Here is a 25,713-nt window from a genome sequence, read left to right on the forward strand (position 1 = left end):
GAATTGACCTAATCATTCCAAATTGTGTTAAGCAAAACCTAATTAGAAAGATCAATTAATACTGATTTAACAAAAATAAATGTTACAGTAACCTATAGATAACCAGGGCAAGTTAGTTTTTAAGAGACACATGACAACCACCAACTAACATCTAATCAATGTCACATTTATTTGTGCACGTCTTGTAAACAGTTATGACTAGACATCCTGCATACAGTATAAACAAAAAAACAAGTGTCATTGTGATCAATACTGCCCTTGAAGAGACTGAACGACTTCACGTGCTCACCTGGTAGTCACCACAAAACTGAAAATGCTGTCAGGCGACAGTCACAGACATATCAACAACACTTTCAAAGTGGCTTTATCTTTAGGAAGCTCTGAAATGCTGCTTAAAGTTGATTATCAAATTCAGGGTCTTGAAATTGAACAACAAGGTCTTCTTCTAATCCAAGTTTGGTCTTTAAGTGAGTAAAAGTCATCAGTGGTCTCAGGCAAAGTGTCAATGGTAGCCCTTCTGTCATCTTCACAACTGCATATTTACTCCAAGTCCACTTTCCCTTGGACTTAGATTGCAAATTTTGTTATTTTATGCTATTGTCTTGTATATTATATTATCTTATTGCGTTCTGTTACTATATATTACTATAACAGTAACGAGGTTGTAAGAAGTTCAAGATCATATGATATAATAAATCACCTATTTTATACTGTTTCCACAGCTATATACACTGCCTGGCCCAAAAAAAGTCACCACCTGAATTTAACTAAGCAAATAGATGAGAGTTTTCTATTGGATAATTACTGCAGTGATGAATACGTTTCAGCTGCAACAACTTCTTTAACTCTAGCTGACGCAGTGAGGAGCTTCTCATTTCTTAAACAACCATGTTGGAAGACATATCCTGTGGTCATGGAAAGGATGCTAATCTGTCTCAGAAGGGTCCAATTATTGGCCTGCATCAAGCAAAGAAAACAACGAAGGAGATTTCTGAAACTACTAAAATCAGGTTAAGAACCGTCCAACAGATCATAAAAGTCTGAACGATAGTGGAGAACCATCATCTTCCAGGAACAAATGTGGTCTGATGAGTCCAGATTTACCCTGTTACAACATGATGGGGGCATCAGTGTAAGAAGAGAGGTGGATGAAGTGATGCCCTCAGCTTGACTAGTGCCTACCAGCCTGTGGGGGTTAGGGTTATGATCTGGGGTTGACCAGGTCTTTCTATCAATGGAGTTTTTCTTCCCTGATGGCATGAGCATGTTCCAAGATGACAATACCAGGATTCATGGGGCTCACATTGTCAGTGAGTGGATCGGGGAGCATGAGACGTCATTTTCACACATGGACTGAACTCCACAGAGTCCAGACTTCAGCTCCATTGAGAATCGTTGGGATGCTCTGGAGAAGACTCTGGACAGCTGTCTGACTCTCCCATCATCGATACAAGATCTTGGGGAAAAATTAATGGTTCGCTGGACAGAAATAAATGCTGTGACATTGCAGAAGCTTACTTAAACGATGCCACAGCGAGTGAGTGCCAAACTCCGAGCTAAAGGCAGTACAACAAAATATTAGCGTGCCACTTTTTCTTGGCCGGGCAGTGTATTTATACACATAGGTTGTTCATTAGGGTTATAACTTTTTTACAACCTCTATACCCTGTATCATATTTTGATGAACTTTTGCTAGTAATGAAAGGAATTGACCTTCATTTGGTCATATTTTTGAAAAAAGTCCCCCCGGACTCGAAGTTTTCGTAAAGCCTACCAACAACCAGAATAATACAGTTAGAAGGTTAATATCTGTTCAATCATAAAATAACCAAAGACAATTTTCTCTTTAATAACACAGGAACAAAACACATAATCAGGGTAAAGATAATATAAAATAGGCCACTAAAATTCAAAAAATGATGATTGTCAGTGTTGGTTAGCAACGATGAATCGAAGTGGAACGTTGCTCTTGTCCTTACACGTGGCATGAATTTCCTGCATCACTTTGATTGCTCGTTCACAGCATTGGTTACTGCATGGGATATCAATTCTTGATGGCTCTTGCTTCCAATGTTTTCTGAGACACACCAGTGCTGATTGGTAGGGCGCTAAAGCCTCCTCTAACTCAGCAAAGTCGGCTACACGGAACTTCTGGTCTGAGAACCATTGGTCAGCCCATGCAGTGCAAATGAAGAGACGAACTCGCTTCAGCCTACGCCTTGCATCTGGCATGAGTATGAAGGCAAGAACTGCAAGGATGGCTCTTGAATTCCAGCGAGCATTGCTGATGTTGGGGATTTTTTAAAATTCCACTAGTGGGAATCGGCCATGTTCATCATGGAAGCGCATAACTCTTGTCAGGTGGTAGAGAAACCGCTTATGATCTCTCCACCCTGACCGATCAGTAATCTCATCAGTTCCATTTACAAATTTAGATTTCAATGTTTCGTAGTTGTTAATCAGATTGCGTACAAAAAAAACGACAGATTTCCCCAAATTTACATGGCTTATAAAGTGAAAGAAAGAATAGAAACTGAAACTCCAGTATATTATGATGGCAGTACAACTTATCATTGATCCATTTTCAGTCAAATTGACTTGTAATGGCCCTTGTGATAACTTAGCACGGTTTTGCATTTCATATCATTGGCTGTAATGTGTATTTAATACTTTTTTGTTTCGGGGGGACTTTTTTTAAAAGAGTGTTGAAAATGAAGTTTGGTTTCTTCAATTATACCAAAAAGTTCATCCAATCATGATGCAGGACTTTGATTTTGGAAAAAAAAAGTTCAAAAAGTTATAACCCTATTGTTCATACCACTCTGTTGATACTGTTAATACTGTAAGATAATGTAAACACTTAAACTCTATATGAAGTGTTTTACTGCGCATCTGGTTAGAAGCTATGGAGCATTTTGTTGTCTTAGTATTTGTACTCTATGCAATCACAGTAAAGTTGAATCTAATCTAATCAAATAGTATGGATAGTCATCTTCTTGTTTTTGTTCTTCTTCATCTCTTTATTCTTTTACTTCTTCTTCCACAAGTGAAGTCATACAAATGACCAGACTTTAAAATAAATATACAAACACAATGTGGTGTATAAAAAAACAGAAAATAATGCTCAGAAAAATAGAGTAATTTTTCAGTTATTATTATAGTTTAATTTTTTAGCCTTTATCCTACAGATTGCCGTATTATCGGTGCTTATAGACATTATACATACTTCAGTAAATACACAAGACATTTCTCATTCACCACACAAACCCACATAAAATTACAGAACCAGTACTTCCTTTTCTGTTGATTGTCACCAATTGCATCTAATTTTAGAAAATTATTCCTTATATTAGACTGAATTTGACAGTTTTATAGAATAAATTGAAGCATAAGTGAAATTACAATAATTTTCTGATGTATTTTTCCAATATTTTATGTAAAACTCAATTATTTTTCTTTTAAAAAAAGATAAATGTATGGTTATTTAAAGCTTACAGATTTTTAATGTTATTTTACATTTAAATTTCAAAAATTTTAGGAAAAAATAAATCTTAAATAAAATGAGGAAAGACTCCTTGTTTGAAGTATTTTTTTAGAAGATACTTCGAAGAGATATCCGAGTCAGTTGGACAGACCAAACTAAAATGTTTAATTCATTTTATAGTCATAAAATAGAGATTTATTTTAAAATCTATCAGTTTTGAAGAAGAAACAGAGATCCTGAATCCAGATGTGCAGATTTTTGCAGACTATTTAGATTAATATTTAAAAATCTGTCAGACTGTTTTGTCCAAATTAAATTTTTGGCAAAAAAAATATGTCAAACTAATTCTGTTAAAACTAATACATTAGTCTATGCAAGAGTGCAAAGACTCCATCTGTTCTTAATCTATTTATTGCACAAATAAAACGGCATTTGTGCAGCTGGTTTTTTACTTTTTCCACCTGGTTCAATACAGAAAAGCAGCATCCCAACCCTGTTACCTCTTATTGTGTTGATTTCTAAATACCCTCAGGAAGTTTGTACAATTGTCTCATACCAGAATCTTAGTCACACTCTTTATCTTGGTGTAATTTAAAACTCTTTGTTACATGCAATGATAGTTTGATTTTATTTTATGTTAACCAACATAACAACATTTACATAACAAATGTAACAGTAGAAAACAAGGATAAATCATCATCAGCAAGCAAATAACACAGATAATGATTATTAATTTAAGGGAATTAGCATTTTGTAAAAATACTGTCTTTATCAATCCCTTTCCCTTTACTTCGTAATCAAATCATTTCCTTGTCTGTAGTGCACAGTGTGACAGGAGGATAAAATTACTTTTCTAACTCCAGCTGATTATTTCTGTGACTTGCAACTCCTTTAACTCTGTCTGTATTAAAATCAGTAGGCTGCAGATTTTGCAGATATAATTTCCTTTCAATCTGCCGCTAGCAACTCTTATATACAAAATATGAAATAAAACGGGCGCTAAACTAGTTTCCAAAACGGCTCATGTCTTCTCAGCACACAACAATACGGCAGGCAGACATGTTGGAAACACGTGGACTTCTGCTCCTTCTTCTTCTTCCTCTGCGTTGTCTGACTGTTGTCACATGACTCACAGCTCAACTCTGCCCCCTGCTGCTGTGGAGGCTCAATCAGTAGATTCACAACATAGACTGGATGTAAATCTTTATATAGAGTCTATGCTTTTCCTCCACTTTGCCTTTCGTGCAGGCAAGATAATTGTTTCTATTGGCCACCGTCATATGTCATAGCGCAGGGGTCAAAATTTAACAAATCTTTACTTTGACCCATAGACTGTATATAAAGAATGTATATATTTATATACAGTCTATGCTTTGACCACGAGGTCTCTCTGACCTGCACTCTGCTCTGCACAGCGGCACACCGGTGCTGCACAGAGCAAGTAATAGTAATGAATGGGTTTCAAAGCGCAGCCGCGCCGGTGCCGCATCCTGTGAAAGCCACTTTACACACTTTGATAAATAATTCTCAGCTTTGTACAACTGAAAGCAGAAGCACCAGCAAAATTACTTTGCTTTACATGTCTATACAAGACAGATGACTAATACAAATTAGTTCTGTTATAGGATGATAAAAAAAATTATCTAACAACATTTTACTCATCAGATTAATGAATACCTTTGTTCTGATAGGAATAAGATGAACTTATTATCAGGGCAATCGCCTTATTTTATATAAGCGTTACATAAGGCTCACTTGCTGGGACATTAAATTCAGCATGATAGAAATCAACATCTCCCTGCCATTTATTTCATTAGTAAATCCAGCTGGGCGACATGTTAGGGTGTTTCCATCCCCTCCCCATCACAGCCTAGCTTAACTGCCTTGTTAAGCCACATAAATTTAAACTCAAACAGAATAGAACTATAACTATGGAAGCAAATCAGACTCATCAGATTCTGAATTTTAAAAGCTGCTGAATTTCTTACTTTGAATTTTTTTTGCATCAAAAGTATGTATGTGAATTTTTTATGCCTGAATTTAGCTCATCAAAATACTAAAAAACAGTTAAAAATTCAATGTCTTCAAAATTTGCCGTCAAAAAAATTCGATGTGTTCAAAATTCGCCATCAAAAAAATCAATGTTCCAAATTTGCTGTCAAAAAATTCAATGTGCAAAATTCGCTGTTCACATCCGGGGGACTTAGGCGTAATTAATAGATCCTGGCCAAAATCGAACCAACGCCCAGCCAATCCAGTCACACTCCTCCGGTCATGTGATGCGGACGGTTGACTTCACAAGACCGAGCTACCAGCAGCCATCTCTGAAATCCTGCTGCTAATGCTGCTAAAGACAACCCAGCAGGGCTTGTTTTCAGAACAGTTTAAGCGTGTGGAGGTTTAATCGATGGTTAGTCGGTGGTTGTTTATGTAGTAATGGTTGATGTGTTGATGTTGGGTCACGCAACCCTTGTCAGAGAAAATGGTATTGATTTAAAGGTAACCATCATAGGGCTGCCCCGAGGCTCATCGCTCTCTAACAAGGTTGTTTACAGATAAAAACCATCCTCCTGCCGATCAAGACGCTTTTCTCACTTTGTGTCGGAATTGAAATATCGACGTCCCCCCCATTGATTGCTTCTTTCAGTTTTGAGCATTAAATACGCTAATGAATGGGATGCCTCAGACCTCATTATGGCATCGAGCTCAGGTTGGGAGTCTGTTCATCTCTGCTCAAGTAGAGATGATGAAGCAAAGCCCATGCAGCCTTCACTCAATAAGCAAGTAGAGCGTGTAGCCCGAGTCTTCTGGGACCTCAGATCATTGCCATCGATCTCTCCTCGGTCTTCGTTTGCCTCCGATTGGTTCCAACTTGAGAATACATGATAATAGAGCCCTCACTGTTGCAGATTTTGGGGGAGCAGGACTCAACATCGATGCAAAACCTTTCCAGGTCTCGTATTAGGAGAACTCCAGCTGCGGAGACTGGGACAGAGATGAAAGTTAAAGCAGATTTAAAACCCCCAGAGGAGACGCTGTGACTGCACACACATTTCACTGGAGACAAGGGAATTTAACATGCGCACACACGCTCTACATGCACACGAGAAACCCGATTAAAGTTGAGAAGCATGTGTTGCGCTGAGATCCACCTTATAGATAAAATATACCACGGCTTTGCCCAGGAGGGAAAAGTTTCATATATGAAAGATTTGTATGCTCAGCATTTAGAGCCAGAATGTCATTAATCAAAAGAGATGAGTCATGTTCTTTTGAATATATTGAATGAGTCGACATGCAGCGCTGCAGCAAGACCAGCCAAATTATCATGTAGCTGTCGAGGATGATTACTAGCCATCATCAATATTATTATAATTAAAATCACAGTCTTTATTGTCAGGTTTATGGCGGGAATTGTCCTCCAGCCGCAATAAAAAATGCTGTTAATGGAGTGAACATACAGCACATTACAATGCAATAACAATATGTACGACAAAACAGAACACAAGTGAATACTGATGAACTTCATAATGAATAACTTACATAAGACTAATCTCTTCTAATCAGTTCTTACATGAGACCCAATTGGAGTCTTTGTTGAGCTGCAGCAACATAAGAAAAACGTGCTGGTCGCTGGTGTTTGAAGCAGCTTTTCCTCTCGCTGCTTTCATCTCTTTTTTTTTTTTTTTGTTTGTCCTCCCGGACTTTTTCCTCTGCATGTCTGCCCATGTCTGATGGGAGATTTTCCTGTGTGGACGCTCTGATCAGAATAATTTCACGACCACTATGTTCTGCTTGAGTAGGTTTGTGTCAGACGGTGTAACGCTGCTTGTACAACCCAACACTCAGAACAAATACACAAGGTGATGGAATTACAGTCATTTAGTAAACCAAGATAAGAGGCTGAACACATAGACGCAAACACAAACACATACTGTAGCTTTTATAGACGGTTAAAGCAGGACAACAAATTCCTTGGTGTCTATTGAGTGCAAAGAACATTGTAGTACACATTTCAGAAATGGCAAACTCCTCTCTTACTCTCTTGTGGTGTTTTCTTGGCAGTGTTTTGTATGTACAGTATAAAATTCCTGCTTAGACTTGTTATTGACAATGAAAGGACATTATGGAACAAACCCCAATGGTATGTCTGTGTAGATTCTCAGTCATCCAGGTCATGGTAATTGTAGGAGCTTCAGTAGAAATCAACTGCACTTCTCTAAGATGTTTCACCTTCATCCAAGAGGCTTCTTCAGTTCTGACTATTCAGTTCAATTCAGTTGTATTTATACCACCATTCAAAAGTTTGGGGTCACTTAGAAATTTTCTTATTTTTGAAAGAAAAGCAGTTTTCTTCAATGAAGATAACATTAAATGAATGATAAATCCAGTCTAGACATTATTAATGTGGTAAATGACTATTCTAGCTGGAAACGGCTGATTTTTAATGGAATATCTCCATAGGGGTACAGAGGAACATTTCCAGCAACCATCACTCCTGTGTTCTAATGCTACATTGTGTTAACTAATGGTGTTGAAAGGCTCACTGATGATTAGAAAACCCTTGTGCAGTTATGTTAGCACATGGATAAAAGTGGGAGTTTTCATGGAAAACATGAAATTATCTGGGTGACCCCCAAACTTTTGAACGGTTGTGTATATAGTGCAGATTCACAACATATAACAAGGGCTTAGCATAGTATGGAAAGTATTGGATTCCCTATGAGCGAAAACGGAAAAAAAAAACCTGGGATAGGGAGGGGAACAAAAACCCTCCCATGGAACCAGGCTCAGGTTCGGTGGCCATCTGCCTTGACTGGTTGGCTGTGGGGATAGCAGGTGAAGTGAATGAAAATGATTATCTTGGGTAATTTTGGGTCATTCATGAGGAGGTTCCTGAACCACCCACCTCCCTCCTCTACCATACTGCAAAAACTGATCAGGAACATGGCAAAAAGCCCAAAACATTGACCTGGCCTTCAAACTTCCCACATCCCAAGTCAATCGAGCATCATTGGGATGCGCTGTAACAAGCCCCACGTAGGTTCCACCCCGCAACCCAAAGGATTTACTGACTAATTATGCTTCTCAAAGGCCAATTCTGAAGCAGGAAAAACCCTGATTGTGGTTTAATTGTATACATTTGTTTTTGAATGACTGGTTTTAGCTACATATGTTTACTAGCAAGTCTTTACTCTTGCATTTGCCTGCACGTTATTGTGTTTCTTAGCACATTTCTACCACTTGTTGATCGGTGGGAGATGTTTGTTTTACAGAAATTACAGTAAAACCCATTTCCCTACCACCCCCAGAGGTATATGTGTTGCCTTGCTTGCCGAATTTTGAGATCATCCATCGCTGTTTGAAGAAGCAGCTTCTATCAAGACTGTTCAGTGAAGTCTGTGGATTTTTCACAGTAACAAGGCCACTGTTTCTCAAAGAGACACTGCTGTTGAATTTTTCAATGCCGTGAGCACCATGAGTACACCACCTCTGACCTCCACTGTAGGCAGATAAACCTTGACAAATGAATCCAGAGCTGTCTCGGCCGCTCGATACCATTATAAACCATTAAATGGGCAACATGAGCAACAACCTGCGGCTTTTTTTTAAAAATGCTTTTTGCTCTGTGTGCTGCAGCTCTACAGTCATCGTCTTTCGGGCTGTGCTGAGTTTCATGCAAGAAATCCAATGAGAAGCTGATTTACACCTGGGATACCAGTAGAGCGCTTCTAATTAGAGAGCAGAACAGCAAACTAGCAACAGCCTGGGTCAATTACCCAACACTTGACCCTCTGTGGCAACTCATCAGTCTGTACGATGAAGGACAGTATCAATGATTGACAGGTTAATTGGGTGCAGGTAAACCTTGTTGTCCTGATGGACCTCTGTCTGATCCTGCCTCCACCTGCATTGGATGGTGCTGTTCACATGAGATATGTCCTCGTGTGCTGTGCTGCGTTTGCTGGCACCTGAACAGGGAAGCATGTAAACTGAGCCGACCTTCTCTCGCTGTTATGTGCTGCCAACTTCCTGTATACCAAGAATCCTGCCACGCTGTGAACGCAGACGATCCAAGCCTTGGATGCAGCAACTAAGAAAAAGTCAATACTCCCATCCCATGAAAATCCAGCTATATGGGGAAAGTTAACAACTCTGCAATAAGTTTAAGGTTTTAGAAGTTGAAAAAGTAAAGCGGGAGACCAAAATAAAATTCTAAGAGGCTACGAAATGGAAATTAAGTGATCTGAGTGTTTCTCTGAAGCTGTAATTGCAAAGCTTTCCATTGTGTCAAATGCGATTGTTGATTGTATTCGTGTCCGGATATTTGTCTTGTCACCAGTGAATGTTTACAGATTATGTAGCAACCTTTCAGTATGATATTCCATTGTTATTAGCTGGGTCTGCTAATAGCTACACAGAGCTGCCATTTGCCTTTCTGTTGGTAAGATTCTGCACCAACTGCGAAGCCAAATAGTGAAATTTCATGAAACTTTGTGGGGAGGGGGAAGCACGGGCAAAGGAAAAATACTAGGAAGAGTATTTATGCGGCTCTGGATCACTTTCTGTAAATTACTGGAAAGGTCACTGGCCTTTGCGGAGGATTGCTCTCTCTGAGGGCCCTTCTAGTTGTTTATAATTTCATCTAATTGATAGAGGTCTTCCACTTGATAGCTCTTCTATCGCTGCAGTAGTGTTAATGCAAATGAAGCAGTTTCTAATGCGTCTGCTTCACATTAAAGCCCTCTTCAGTTCATGAAATTCCTAAAAACTCATCAACGTTACGTTTGTTATATTTTCATTTGTCCATGAAAAAATCCCTTTCTGCTTTAAATGACTTAGATGTAACCAACCAATGCTTTGCAACTTGCTGCATTTCGAGCGAACCAGCTCAACTTTGCTTAAACACGATGAAACTATTCAAAACGACAGTATGGCAAGGTGTCATTCAACCATACTAGTGGGAAACTGATTCTGCAGAATTATAACGATGCAGAAACTCTTGGCTTTCAAGTTGACAGGATTACTTCCTTGTATTTGTTATGTAGGACTGAATGCACGTTTTTGGGATATACTGCAGTTTAAGGGTAGAAATCCTCAGCTATGGCATCGACTGCTTGTTTTGCTCGTTATCTATCTTGTAGCAAATACGAAACAGCATATCGACATGTGGACAAGGTCATAAAAAAATCTAAATTTTCACCAGAGGTGGTCCTCAATAGGCAAACAAGCAGGTGGCTTTTATTGTGAAGCAGTCACAATGCAATATGTTTGCAGAACACAGAACAAAAAAACAAACAGACATTTACAGTTTTTTGTTCTTTATATCACAGGGTGGATGGTGATCAGAAGAAGCTGCAGACACAGAGAGCAGAAGAATTAAAATCAACGGGTATCAAGTAAATGCAAGAACATGTGCTGAAGGTAAGTGCTTCTTTTTATCAAGCTGTTTTTCATAAACTGTTTAAGCTGCACACACAACATGAGATGCAACGGCAGGTGTTTATGGGCTTTCTTCCCGATGTTCAACTTTCATGAGCGCATGAAGGGCTTCTAGTGTCACATGACATAAATTTCACCATCCATGTAAGTCCATTGATTCCCTGTGTGGTCACCTGCATGCGGCCCAAAATTTGTGTTCATGCAACAATGATGTTACAAAGGGAAATGTCCGCATGCAGGGATATATATAGATGCTAATAATTTACTGTGCATGTAATGAACATAAAGACTCCAAACTAGAAAACAGTACAATAACAATAACTATGCATCCGTGGTGTCCGCAGAAGTCCATGAAAGAAAAGACTTTCATCAACCCTGTTTGTCTGACTGTCGATGTAAAGTTCTACCATAACATTTTGAGGTGTCTGTGGGTTAACATTCGCCACATATGACCCCAATTTTGGCATTTTTTTTGGCTGCAACAATCCAACCATCACTTTCCACCCAACTTACTCACTAGTGACTTCTTCCTCGTTCCCAAAATAAAATTTTAAAGGCGATATATGACACAGTTTAGGAGATAACAGGACCTTTATGGAACATTAGCAGGGTTGCAGGAGCACTGGGAGCAGAGTATTGCTGCACAAGGAGGCTACTTTGAAGGACAAAATTTTAATCGATTGATACGGTTTTGGATTTTTATTTGTGCAATCTTGGACCATTTTGATAAACCCTTAATGCTATTTCATGGACATTTGTTGCCACAGTATAACACTGACAGTATACATCTTCTGTGTATATTACTTCCCCATTTGGATCCTAACCCCTGTAAAGACTTGAATCAATGCATTGCACTCCACACAGAGTAGAGAATTGATGCTCCCTGGCAGTGTTGGGCACGTTACTTTTAAAAAGTAATTAGTTATAGTTACTTCTCCCAAAAAGTAACAGAGTTAGTAACTGAATTACTTCATTATAAAAGTAACTAGGTTCTAGGGAATGTAACTATTGTGTTACTCTTTTTTTTTTTTAAGTTTAAATATGAATAGAATACAATATCCTTAGAATAGAATATCCTTTATTAGTTCCACAAGGGGAAATTTGTAATGTCTAAGCATTTGGATTTTTTTTCTCTGCATGTTTCACAAGCCAGTTGTGTAGAGTTACATATTCTAATTCTTCAAATCCCCTTTTGACCCCGGCATTCATTTGAGTGTACTCGGCATCTATGTATTTATTAAATGTCTTTCTGCGTGGTGGACCAGCACCTGCTCTCCCTGGTATTTTGCCAATGAGGGCTCTGAAGGAATCTCAATCCACTGCTGATAACGGGAGCATGTTCTCAATAACATACCTGCCTGTCAGTGCATTTAGTTCAGTCTGTGTCACAAGTTTTTGTGAAGCTGGAGCAGAAAAATCCAACTTTAGCTGCGTGGCTCCGTGTACTTCTTTGTTAGAGGAGCCACACCTGCTATCATCATCAGCAACGGTGTTTTTGGCCACTAGTTGTGTAGAAACGTACCATTGAGAGACGCTTCATTAGTTTAGAGTTGCTTACAACGGACGTGGACAAACACTTCGCTGCGGGACACACTGTACACTTCACATGTACGCTCTTGCCTTTTACCTCAAGGAGAATAAAGTAGTGTCTGTACTTCCACTTTGAAAACTTTGCCTCCAGACTCACCACTGCTGCAGCTGACCTCTGCTAGTTTGGGTGTTTTGTTTGTGTGTAAACTGAACACTGCCTCTGATTGGCTTACTGTGAAAGCTCGCTCTACCTTCACCAATCATCATTTATGCGGCTGTCTCGTACCTTCCTCCTCCTCAATCACCAAAGAAATAAACAGCTTTTGCAGCTCCTGTGGCTGAGAGCCAAGTCTGATAACAAGAGCTTCAATGAGTAGCTTTAGTTTAGAACGCGGCCCATTTAATTGTTGGTAACGGTAATGGCGTTGTAACGATGGAAATAGTAATTAGTTAGATTATCCGTCACTGAAAAATATAACGCTGTTAGTAACGCTGTTTTTTTAACGCTGTTATTCCCATCACTGCTCCCTGGTTTCTGCTTCCACTGGTCAATACTTACGGATGAACTCTAATCGAACATTACAATAACTACAGATGTTACCGATGAATTAGGATGCAAATCTTTGACTCATGAACAGGAAATCCATGAAAAACAGCAAAGTAAAACTCTGACGACAGACAGATTGTTTGATTAAAACAATTAGGAAGGTGGTCGGTAAATTTTGTTGTCATCGGTAAGAGCAATGCTAACTGTTTGTCCTTGTTTGCAGGCTTTATGCTAAGCTAAATGCTAACTGGCTGCCAGCTGTAGCTTTATCTGCCAGTAACATATGTTTGTAATACAGATTAAGTCTAAGCACAAGTGAAACTGCGAACAGCTCCTTAAATCAGTTACGGTTTCCAGACTTCATGCTAAGCTAAGCTAACTGGCTTTGTGCTGTAGCTTCATATGTACTGACATTAGAGGAGTATTGACCTCCTCATGAAGCCAATAAGCATCGATCTGTTCCTCAAATGAAAAAAAAAACTGCCAAAGTAAGTTATGTAAAAACTGATCTGATTCGCTGTAATAAAAGTCTCATGATTATGAAAATTGAGGTTGCTAAACATAGATGACACTGATTCACAATGACATAATGACAGTGTATTACGGTGTTGAGCTATTAATACAGTCGCAATTTTTGTCTCCAGTTCTCTGCAGTAGCTTGTATTCATGATTAAAATGGTTTTTCAGTCAGCTGCTTTACATTTTCCTTTGATTTATCTCTGAAAAATCAGTTCATTTGGGTTTAATGTGACCCCTTTTTTCTTAATCTTCCATGAGGAGACCTTTTGCAGGTCTGCTCAACAGCGTCATGCGCATCATATGTCCCTTTAAAGGGTGTGAAGAGAAGTTGGGCCGATGATGGAAATAGGAGGGGAGGCAATGGGGTGTGCAAATTCAGCAAGATCTGAAACGGCTGGTAATGAGCAGCTATCAAGTGAGCGACTACACCATCACCAGGAGACTAATATCTGTCATAAAAAAAAGAGGTTCAAATCCCTGGCATGACGGTTTGAAGAGGAGATTCTGTTTTCATCTAGAGGACGTGTAGATGGTAATTTCATCAGACGCTCTCCATGTTTCTCTCAAGAGAGCGAGGCAGGAGTGAGAAACAGATACAAAGGAAGAAGTGTATGTAAATAAAATTTGACAAATCTGTGGCTCCAACTGAACCACAACAAGCTGCTTTGTGCGCAAGTGGAATTAATGGAAGTATCATGTTTCTGCTCGTGTCATCTTTAAAGTATTTAATAGCCTTTGATGCCAGTTGAAGCTGGGATGCATCTTTTCCTGTCTTTGGGACGTCCTTACCTGTGCTCTGCTTTCTGTCTCTTGCATCAGAGACTCACAGTAGGTTGCTCATTAGTCTTTCACTGTAAACCAATTAACGCCAGACTCCCACCCCGTGTACACCTTTCATTAGGGAACATCCTGGGCTGTCAGATTTTAATTAGTTAACATTAGATTTCAGTGGAATCTTCTCCACAGGTGGCCAGAGATGCATTAAAGGCATATTAACATCAAAGTGGAAAGGAAATCTGGGAGTTTTAGTTCTTTATATATGTAAAAAAGAACATTAAATTGAAATATACTACTGTTTTTATTTAACTTGGGGGATGAGCATATCCAACAGGTTCAGATAGACTTCCACACACTGTGTAACTTGCAAAAATACATTTAATGGTGCAACGTTTCGGTACGAGACCTACATCAGGCAAATTGTGCCCCAGTGGAGATGAAACAATAGGCAGCCAGGATGATCCAACCTTAATGTACTTTGACATGAAGCATTTCAGGCAGCTCTTTCCTCTCCTTTCTGAAGCGCAAAAGCTACAGGAAACACCAACCACCAGGCACCAACCTCCCACACTGGAAATTTCTAGTTTTATGGAGGATTTGGATCACACAGTCAGGAAATCCTGCTTATTTTTTTTTTTCATGAACTATCTATTTAACTGCAGTGTTTGTCTCTCCGCATACAATTATACTATGAAAACAGTGACCAGCTGTCACTATGTTGAGGAAGCACTGAAGTCAATAGATGATTGTGATTGATTTGAAGAAATGCAAACAAGCCGGAGCGTTTTTCATGCAGTTTTTTCCCCGAGAGCAGAATGATTGTGAGGCAGGAGCACTTGGAGCAGAGTATCGCTGCGCAAAGAGGCTACTTTGAAGGACAAGGCTGGTGAATTTAAATCTGATGCGGTTTTAACATTTTTTTTTTAATGGTTGCAATCAATGGACCATTTTGTTCAACTCCATCCAAATCCTCTGTTTGATGTTATTTTCCAATTTGAATTTTCACATACTGCCACAGTGTTTCTGTTTGATAAATATCAGTTTCTGTGAACACTATCGGTAACACCTCCCTTTTGTTCACATGTATTATTTTTGTTTGTGCTCCAGGGCATAGTTAGAAGCTCTCCTGTGTCACAAACATGTTTTGATCATTTTAGTCTGAATTTAAAAAAGACAAAACAGCCCTTTGTAGTATTTCTTTACTCAGATACACCTAGCCCACATACATGCTCCCTGCCTGGTAAACCGGCTTTCATCTTCTGTTTGTGCAGCTCTGATGCCAGAGTGGGTGTCTGCAGATCTCAGTCCAGTCATGACTCAAAGCTGTGACTCACCGCTAAGAGGCCAGACAGCGCCAGACTCTCACAGCTATTACCGCCGGCCAATCATTTCGCTCAAATACAGTAAAAAAAATTATCTGAACACTTCCAACTTCATGATTGATGATAATTTGCCGCATTTGTTCATCTGTATTTGGTGACCCAGTTGCTGGTGGTGACGTAGCTCCACTGGAGTCAATGATGTCGTGTACTTACAGTGGGAAGTGAACCAAAGCAGCCGGTGGTGTTTGGCATTTTTAGAAGGCAGCTGCAGAGGAGGCTTTTCCTTTAGAGCATTTGTCTTGTACAACTGCTAAATAGCTATTCAAAAAATGTTATAAGAGATTCTTGCAGGGATGTTTCTACACACAAATACATTTAGGAAGATTCCTATTTCTAAAGACATTTCTGCCCTTATTTGGCTTCTGTTTCTTTCCAATCTTGTGACGGTGGGATGTTTTATAGGTTTGATTTACGCCAATTGACAGCCAGCTGCCTTCTTTTATTATGGTCTTCTACTCTGGATAGTTTATTCTGTTATTATTATTATTATTATTATTATTGTGGCTACGAGATACTGGAAAAAAGAGGACATTACAGTATTTAGTTTTTCAGCAATATAAATTACAACTTTGTAAATATATCATTTCTATAACTTACCAACCCTATCGTATCTCTGCAATCTTTCAAACCTCCTAAACCTTAGTTTGTCTTAGTTGACTTTTAATTGCATTTTGTTGTGTTTTTGAGTCCTTCATTTATAACATGGTGTTGGGGGTTGTTGTCTATATTGTGTTTTATTTCCTCTCCTCTGTAAAGCACTTTGTGTTACATTTCATTTGCATGAAAATCTGTTTAAATATAGTAAAAAAAAAATTTTGTTTTTTGCAAGAGGGTGGATCTGTCTGTCTGTTGTTCTTATTTGAATAATAGGTTTGTAAACGGCGATTTTTGCAGTTAGAAGTGCTCATTAATAACGCGGACAATCACACTTACGTACAGATTTGTTGTAGCTGCATAATATTCCACTTGTGACAGCTCTGGTTCAGCTTGTTCTTTGCATTTTTCACATCGCTCTGGGATGCAACTTGAGAATTATAATTGTGTGATGCTATAAGCACTGTTTGTTAAGCAACAGGGTCATTTTAAACCTTCTGTGGTAACGATGTTAATTGGTATCATATCTTTTGTAAGGTGTAAAGTTCTTGTATTAGTGATTTCTCTGCTGTTTGGAAACTTTCTCGTTAGATAAAACCCAAGCGAGGGCATCAGAAATAAGTTTTAATTGGATATTCAGGTCTGATGTTGCATTCGTCGTAAAGAGCTTTGTGGTGCCGATTTAAACAGTCAAACAAATTAGTTTTGTCGCCTCATGACATGGACAAGAACTGCAAAAAGTGGCTGGCGAAATACATATTTACATCTTCTTTTCTGTAGCCAACTTTTTACTCTGCCAAGGAATGCAGCAGAGTTATGTGATGATCGCTGTTGGTTGGTCTGTCTGTCCGTCTGTCTGTTAGCATCATTACTGAAAAACAGACTAACGGATTTGGAAGAAATTTTCAGGGAAGGTCAGAAATGACACAAGGACCAAGTGATTAGATTTTGGCAGTGATGCAGCTTATAGTCTGGATCCACGGATTTGTTAAATATTTCTGTATCATTGGGAGATAATGACACGGTGTCACTGTAACCATGACAACAAGTGAACACTACATCAGCTGCCTGCTGACGATCACATGATTGTGATCCTACTACAAATCCACCGCTGAGGATCATGAATGTTTATAAAACTTTAACTGTGAATAATTCCTACTTTTTAAAAGGAAAATTTGAATAGTTTGAAGATATTTTAAAGTCATTTTGGACCCATTTTAAGTTTTTTTTTTAACCCTTCTCAGCAATTCTTGACAATTAACTCATTTTGGACCGAATTGAAGAGTTAAAGAAGATATTTTTGAGGAACTTCTTGACAAATTTGAGTGATTTCTAGTCATTTTGTACATATTTAGGGTGATTTTTGACATTTTAACATTTTGAGAACACACTTGTTTTATGAGTCATTTCAGACATGTTTTTATTGTTTTTAGTCATTTTTGGAACCCTTCTCAGCCATCCTAGATGTTTAACTCATTTTGGACAGATTGTGAACAGTAAAAGAGGATTTATTGAGCAAGTTCTGGATTAATTTCTAATCATTTTGGACAAATGTGGAGATTTGTTAAAGATTTCTGTATCATTGTGAGATGGCAGCATGGTGTCACTGTAGCCATGACAACAAGTAAACACTGCATCAGCTGCTTGCTGACAATCACATGATTGTGATCCTACTACAAATCCACCGCTGTGGACTTATCAGGACTTATCTGTCAGAAATGATACAAGGAACAATTGATTAAATTGTGGGGATGTTTCTGAGTCCCATCAATTCCTGCCGCCCGCTACATATTTAGGTCATGTGATTCGGTATCCGTACATAACGTACACATGCATAGCACATGTCTGTGCTCAGGTCATTTTGTTTGCGGCTACATCTCTATTAAGTGGACACATTCTATGTTGCTGTGATTTCTGATCATTGATAACTAATAAACAAATTCTGCATTTCCACAAAAAAAAAAGCTCCATATCTGACAATACCATATGGGGGAATGAGCAGCCTTGGAGGAGGACTTCGGTCTGAGTGCTTTACTACTTTTTAAATACAACTGATGTTGCATTTTCTTCAGTTATCCAGAAAGTGCACATCAACAGAAGCCAGTGAAGTATCCAAGAAGCCTTACATCTCACTGACTCATGTTCTGACAGATTTCTCTTGTAGATTAGTCATAAAAAATGACATCTGTGGGAGTTTTGTTTATGTATAAAGCAGAAAAAAAGGCTGCAGCTTGATGTGTGTGAGTTAATTATCCTGACTTCACATCACACCTCCTGCGACATGACGATCGCAGCGTTGAATGTCGACATGCTAAATCCTGCTCATCATCTTCACCGAGGCTGAAACGTTATAAATTTACCAGCAGTAAGTGAGACGGAGTGTAGTTTTTTTTTAATCTTATTCTCAGCAGCTGTCGTGTTCCATACAAACTGTCCTCAGCAACGCAAATTAGAAGATACACTAGATATGTTTTAGTGTCATGAAATATTGAAGATCTGTGCATCCCCGGGAACCTGTTGAGCCGCTCCTTTATAATTCATCCTTTAAATTCAAATGTTTGCATTGCAGTGACTGATTTAATTCACCACCTGCTGTCTGACACGCTTCTGTTTTAATCGAATCCGGACCTCGTATGGCTGTGTAAACTGTGAGCTTCGAGTGCACCTACCTTTGATCCTACATATACTTTATTAATAGTGAGCAGACCAGCAGCAAAGACGCGACCCGGCATACCTCCCCCTCCTCATTACTGCCTGATGAGGGCTGGAACATCCCTTCAGGGCTTCGGCAGCGCACTAATAGCTGCTGTCTGGTGGCTGAGAGGTCTGCTGGAGAGTGCAGTCACCCATGGCACACCGAGCTCCAACCACTCATTCATTCAGCCAGAACAAATTGACCCCACCAGCATCAGCAGCAGCAGCATCAGCAGCAGCAGCAGGGCCTCCCATCAGCACAAGTGGTTGTAATGCAGGAAATGCAAAAGAGTAATCATATGTACTTCAGTATAAAGAGTCGTAAACGGTGAAGCAGATGGATTAGCGTGCTTGTTTGTTGTCGACTCTTCCCTCGGGGAATGAAATGCATGTTCGGAATTTTTCATTGACCAGTGTGGTGTCGGTGTGTGTGCAGAAATGTTCCATAAATATAGTTTACACTCATCGTTTAGATGAGGAGCATCAGGCCTTTTTTATAAAGTGGTTTTATTAGGAGAGTCCTGCATTTCCACACGGGTATTCTCAGTTATTCTGGCTTATTAGACCACTTTCTATGGGGAACATACTCCTGCATATCTCACAGATGCTCAATCAGACTCTAGTTTGGGTGGCTGGATTAACAACTTGAGCTCTTGGTCGTGTTCCTCGAGCCATTCCTGGGTGGTTTTGCAGTGTGTAAGGATGAATTATCCTTCTTAGGGAGGCTGCAGTCACTAGAGAGTGTGCTTGATCTGCAATACAGCTGCAATGATTCATTGTCAATCAATTACTTGTCAAACAGTTACCGCCAATTGGTGTTTTCAGTGTTTATGCAAGAGAAAAATGTGAAAATCAGCCAATTCCAGTCTCTAAAATGTGTGTATGTTCTGATTTCTATGCCATTTTGACAAAACAAGATATTCGAAAACATCATCTTGGGAAACAAAGTGTGAGGCCTCATTCAAAAAGTGCTTTTATAGGGAAAACCCAGCATATCCACACAGTTACTGTCAGCTTGTGGCTCATTAGACCATTTTTTATGTGGAAGTTACTCACTATACCTATTCTATAGACTAAAACGTGGTCAGCCACAACATTAAAACCACAGCCTTGATCCTCAAAATCTCACAGATGTTCAATCAGAGTCCAGTTTGGAGGCTGGGTCAACACCTTTAGCTCTTGGTCGTGTTCCTTGAGCCATCCCTGAGTAGTTTTTGCAGTGGTGAAGGATGCGTTATCATTCTTAGGGAGGCTGCAGCCACTAGAGAGTGTAGTTACCATGAAGGAATGTGCTTGATCTGCAATACAGCTGCAGTAATTAATTGATTAATCAAATCAAAATGTGCCACCAGTTGGTATCTTCAGTGTTTATTCAAGAGAAACGTGTAAAAATCGACCAATTTCAGCCTTTAAAATGTGTATATGTTCTGGTTTCTTTACTATTATGACAAAACAGGACATTTGAGGACATCATCTTGGGCTTGGACTGAACATTTTTCACCATTTTTCTGCAGCCCTCATCGGCAGTGATGTTTCAGTGGGTGGTTCGTGCCAAAGTAACATCCACATTAATGTCAGGATCCAAGGTTTCCCAGCATAACACTGCATTTTAATGAGACCATCAATCTTCTTCACTTCACCTGTCAGCGGTTTTAATGTTGTGGCTGATCGCTGTATGTATTAAATGCACTGTCACACCCTTAGAAGCACACAAACACAAAATCTGAAAGAAGAAATATTTTTTGTGAATGTTCTTAAGAAACATTTTTAATATTTCTTTTTTCCACCAAAATATGTTCAAAGATTTCCCAAAAATGTTGAAAATGTGGACATCAGAAGTTTCACTCTGAAAATATATATTTTTTCCACATTTTCAAACTTTAAAACGGATCAATTTTGACCCGCAGGACGACATGAGGGTTAAAGAAAAATAGTGTTAAGGGTAAAAGGAGTAAGAAAAAATAGTGTAACAAGACAGAATTGTGTTACAAGATAAAAAAGTTGCACAAAAGTAGTGCTGCAGAAAAAAATCATGTCACAGGAAAAACAAAAATACAAGAAAAATAAAGTTGAAAGAAAACAGTGTTGTAGAAGAATATTAATACAAGAAAGATACAGAATAAAACATAGTGTTAAAAGAAAAAAAGCAGTGTGATCAGAAAAACTAGTCAAAGAAAAAAATGTGTTGCAAGAAACAAATTTGTTATAATAATGTCACAAGAAAGCATCACTTTGATGTAAAAACACGACTAAAGGTAGGAGTTGTGCTTTTGGAGGTAAACCTGTCTCTCTGCAGGGACGGCAGCTGGGATGGAGGACGTGGAGCTTTCAGTTCTCCATCCATTAGCAGCTGACTGACAGATCACCTCAGATCACCTCCACATGTTGACGGGTCCTTTATATCCACACCAAACCACAGCAGCTTCGCCTCCATCAACACGCGTGAGAGCGAAAGGCTAAATGTGAGGTGCAACGTAATTAACAAGTCAGGAAATATAACAGGAAGCTGAGGATTTCTGCAAACGTCTCCGTGAAATACGGAAGGAGAGCTCACGTTAATCAGCAGTTCCACCAACATGATGATTTTCACCTGTTATGTAGTCATCTGCCCTTTACTGGATATATATAATTCAAATGAAATCCTCCCAGAATGAAACCTAACTGATTGAACCACCTGAAGACACGAAGTTAAAAGAATTGTGTTGTTTTGTAGAACTACAAGCCAAAAACATTAAAAAAAAAAATGGGTTAAGTTGTTTTAGGTGTAGCTAATTTTAAAGACATGTTGTGGTAAAAATCAAGTTTTTAAAGAACTTTTCGTATCTTCACAAGATAAGATTAAATTTTATTAAACCCAAAGGAGATTATTTTGCCAGTTACTGCTCAGAAAATCATACATGATGATAAAATACTGGACTTTCAATTGAAATATTACACATAAAAACTTACATATTGTACATTACACTGACATGTTGTCCATAAAAATGAAATATTGCACATTAAATTAAAATATTACACATACAATTCAGATATTAGACATTAAAAATTGAAACATTACACAAAAAATAAAAATACTGCATCTGAAAAATTACATATTGCACATTAGACTGACATGTCATAAATGAAAATGAAATTTTGCGCATATGATTAAAATTGTGCCCATGAAAATGAATTATTACACATTAAATTGAAATATTATGCATGACATTAAAATATTGCACCTAAAAAAATAAATATTGAAAATTATTTTGCCATGTCGTACATCAAAATTAATTATTAAATTGCACATTAAATTGATTTGTTACAGATGAAATTTAATTATACTGTAGAATTGAAATATTGCACCTGAAAAATGAAATACTGCACATTACACTGGCATGTCGAACATGAAAATAAAATATTGCACATGTAATTAAAACATTGCACACTAAAATGAAATATTGCACATTAAAAATTGTCATATATTAACTTTAAATTGAAGAAATGAATTATTGCACATTAAATTGGAATATTAGATGAAATTTAAATATTACACTGTAGAATTGAAATGTGTCTGAAAAATGAAATACTGCACAAGAAATTGAAATATTACACATTAAAATTTAAATATTGTGCATAAAATTGATATATTGCACCTGAAAAAATTAAATATTGAACATTAAATTACACAATAAATTGATTTATTACAGATGAAATTTAAATATTATGCCATAGAATTTAAATATTGCACCAGCAAAAGGAAATATTACACATTACACTGACATGTCGAACATGAAAATGAAATATTGCACATATAATTAAAACACTGCACGTGAAAATGAATTTTTGTATATAAAATTGGAATATTATGCCTAAAACAGAAATATTGCAAATGAAATTAAAATATTTTACTGAAATATGAAATGTTGGACCTAAAAATTTACTATTTCGCATGAAATTGAAATACTACACATTAAAAATTTAAGTACTGCTCATGAACATGAATTATTGCACATTCAGTTTAAATATTACAGATGAAATTGAAATATTGCACATGAAAATGAAATATTACATGTGATATTTATATGGTGAGGAACACATTTTGGGCAAAATAATAAGTCTAAATGCCCATTTATGTGCATTAATGACAGAAAACAAGTCAAATATGGATTATTCCTGTGTTTATGTATGTTTATATATATTTTCACTAAAATGCCATCTCCAAATTATTTCTCATTAATCATTTGTAAAGACTTTATTCACCACCACAGCCTACATTTTGCAAAAGTTCAAATTCAAATAAAAACTCACTATATTGATCAAAATGTGGCATATTTATACATAATCTTGGGCTTAATTGTGTATTCCAAGATAGTTTAAGTAACAAAAAGCATTTTACTAACTGAAAACATGTAGAGGAGTAAATAAAGCTTTGCAGTGAAACAAGCTTAAAGCCGCTGAGGTACAACTCAACCCTCCATCACTGGTGCACTTTACAGTCAGGATTTATAGCGGAGAACGTCCTGGACGATGTTGGACTGTTGCAGGTGTAGCTCAGCTAAAATACGACCTCCACCGCTCTACCTTTATCTTCCTATCTGCTGCGCTGACAGCCCTGGAAGCGTGAATTATGAATCAGCAGCTGCTGTGTAAATATACAGGGGCTGCATCATTTAGACCAGACTGGAGGCTTTCACAGAATCCACATAATATTCATGAATACAGATAATATAAAACAGGAGGGCCAGACTCATCGTAGTTCAGGTTAGTTCCACATACAGACCAGTAAAATCACAGCAGAATAACCAATAAATCACCACAACTCACAATGTTTCCTTTGTTTTAGTGCAAAAAAGTCCATTCTGAAAATGCTGATATTTAAGGAATTATCTTTTTATAAAACATCATGAACAACCTGAAATTTCTTAAGAAAATTAAGTTCAATTTCAGCAACATTCAGCCTCAGTTTATCATTTCCACATTACAACTTCCAGATCACAGAGTGTCTACCATTTAGTCACAGCTATCTGGAACTGAATGACATAGTATTTACCTTGTGATCAAAATGACAAAAGTCAGACCAAAAAAGACAAAAGACAAGATAAAATATTACAAAAAGGAAACACACAGCAACAAAAATGAGAAACAAAATGACGAAAACATGAGACAAGCAACAAGTCAGACAAAAAAAGGACAAAAACAAGACAAAGATATTTAAAAAATGAGATACAAAATGACAATGGAACAATGAGCAATATATTTTATGATCAAAAGAACAAAAAAAGACAAAAAAAAAGAAGACAAAAGACTGCAAAAATGAGACACAAAAGTGAGAAACGAAGCGGCAAAAAATGACCAATAAAAGGCAAGATGACAGAAACGAAACAAAAAATTACCAAAACTTGAGACAAGCAACAAACGTCAGACAAAAAAAGAAAAAAAAAATAAAATAAGACAAAATGTTACATAAATGAGACACAAAATGACAAAAGTGAGGAAAAAAATGACAAATGAAACAACATGGAATAAAACAAATGAGACAAAAAGTTAGACAAAGTTATAAAGTGAGAAAAAATATACAAATGACAAAAATGAAATGGCAAAAATGAAAAAAAAGGAAACACAAAAGTAAAAACAATGAGAACGAAAATGACAAAAGTCAGACAACAAAAGACAAAAAATAACAAAAATAAGACAAAATATTACAAAAATGAGACACAAAAGAGCAATGAACAATCTAATATTTTACTTTCTGATCAAAACAACTTGTCATGGTCTAGAAATTATTTGAAATTTATAGTTTTATTTACAATCTGCAGTTAATGTCTTCTCTGGAATTTTTGCACTTTGAGGACCACATTCGACCCTCTGGAGGACCGCTTTTGGCCCGCGGGCCGCATGTTGGACACCCCTGACATAAAAGGTTCATGTTTCCATTTCCATCGGCTTCAGTGTTCCATTTTTTTAACATCAATCCCCAGAATGAACCACCTTTTCTTCTTATCGTGTTTATTCAGCAGAGCAAAGAGAGCCAAGTTCCCAGAATGCAACGCCACGTCTGGACTGTATGTTTTCCTGCGTTTGTCGACACGTCAAATAAACGGCGCTTATTTCCAAGTAATCTCTTCCTGATATTTATTTAGTCTCAGATTTATGGGTTTATGGAGCGGCGACAGCTTCATGATGTTGGTGTTGAACAGAAGGTTTTCTGTTTACAGCCGTCAGGAGTCGCAGCTTCCTCCTTCCTCCTTCATCCTTCCTCGTTTCTCTTGCTGGTTCGTCTGGAGAGCGTCAAGAAAGTCGTATTTCATGGTTGGATTTCATCATCATGAGATGCTTTGACTGTGTGTTTAGACGAATCTGAATGAGACAGATGAGCTTCAAAAAGATACAATCACTGGAGACCTGAAGTTAACAACCTGAAAGTCTCAAAGGGACTAAGATTGAATGCCAGCAGTAAATCTGAAGAAAGATATAAACTTCTCTCTATTAATCTGACAGCCTGCTCGCTTTTCCGTCTTACTATTATTTTATATTTGTCCTACTTCTAACACAAGTCTGAATTGCTGTTGCATCATAGAATAGGACCATATGAATGACATGTTTTATATAACGTGATTTAAAGAAGATTTTTCCCACATTTCACCACCAATATTGATCGAAAAACAATCAAAAAGTAGCAAGAGACACACTTTGCTCCACAGTTTTACATTTACCAGCTAAAATATCCCAAAAATAAACTTTACTGTAATAAAAAGACTCAA

Source organism: Amphiprion ocellaris, chromosome 18, assembly GCF_022539595.1.
Source record: "Amphiprion ocellaris isolate individual 3 ecotype Okinawa chromosome 18, ASM2253959v1, whole genome shotgun sequence".
NCBI classification, from domain to species: domain Eukaryota; kingdom Metazoa; phylum Chordata; class Actinopteri; family Pomacentridae; genus Amphiprion; species Amphiprion ocellaris.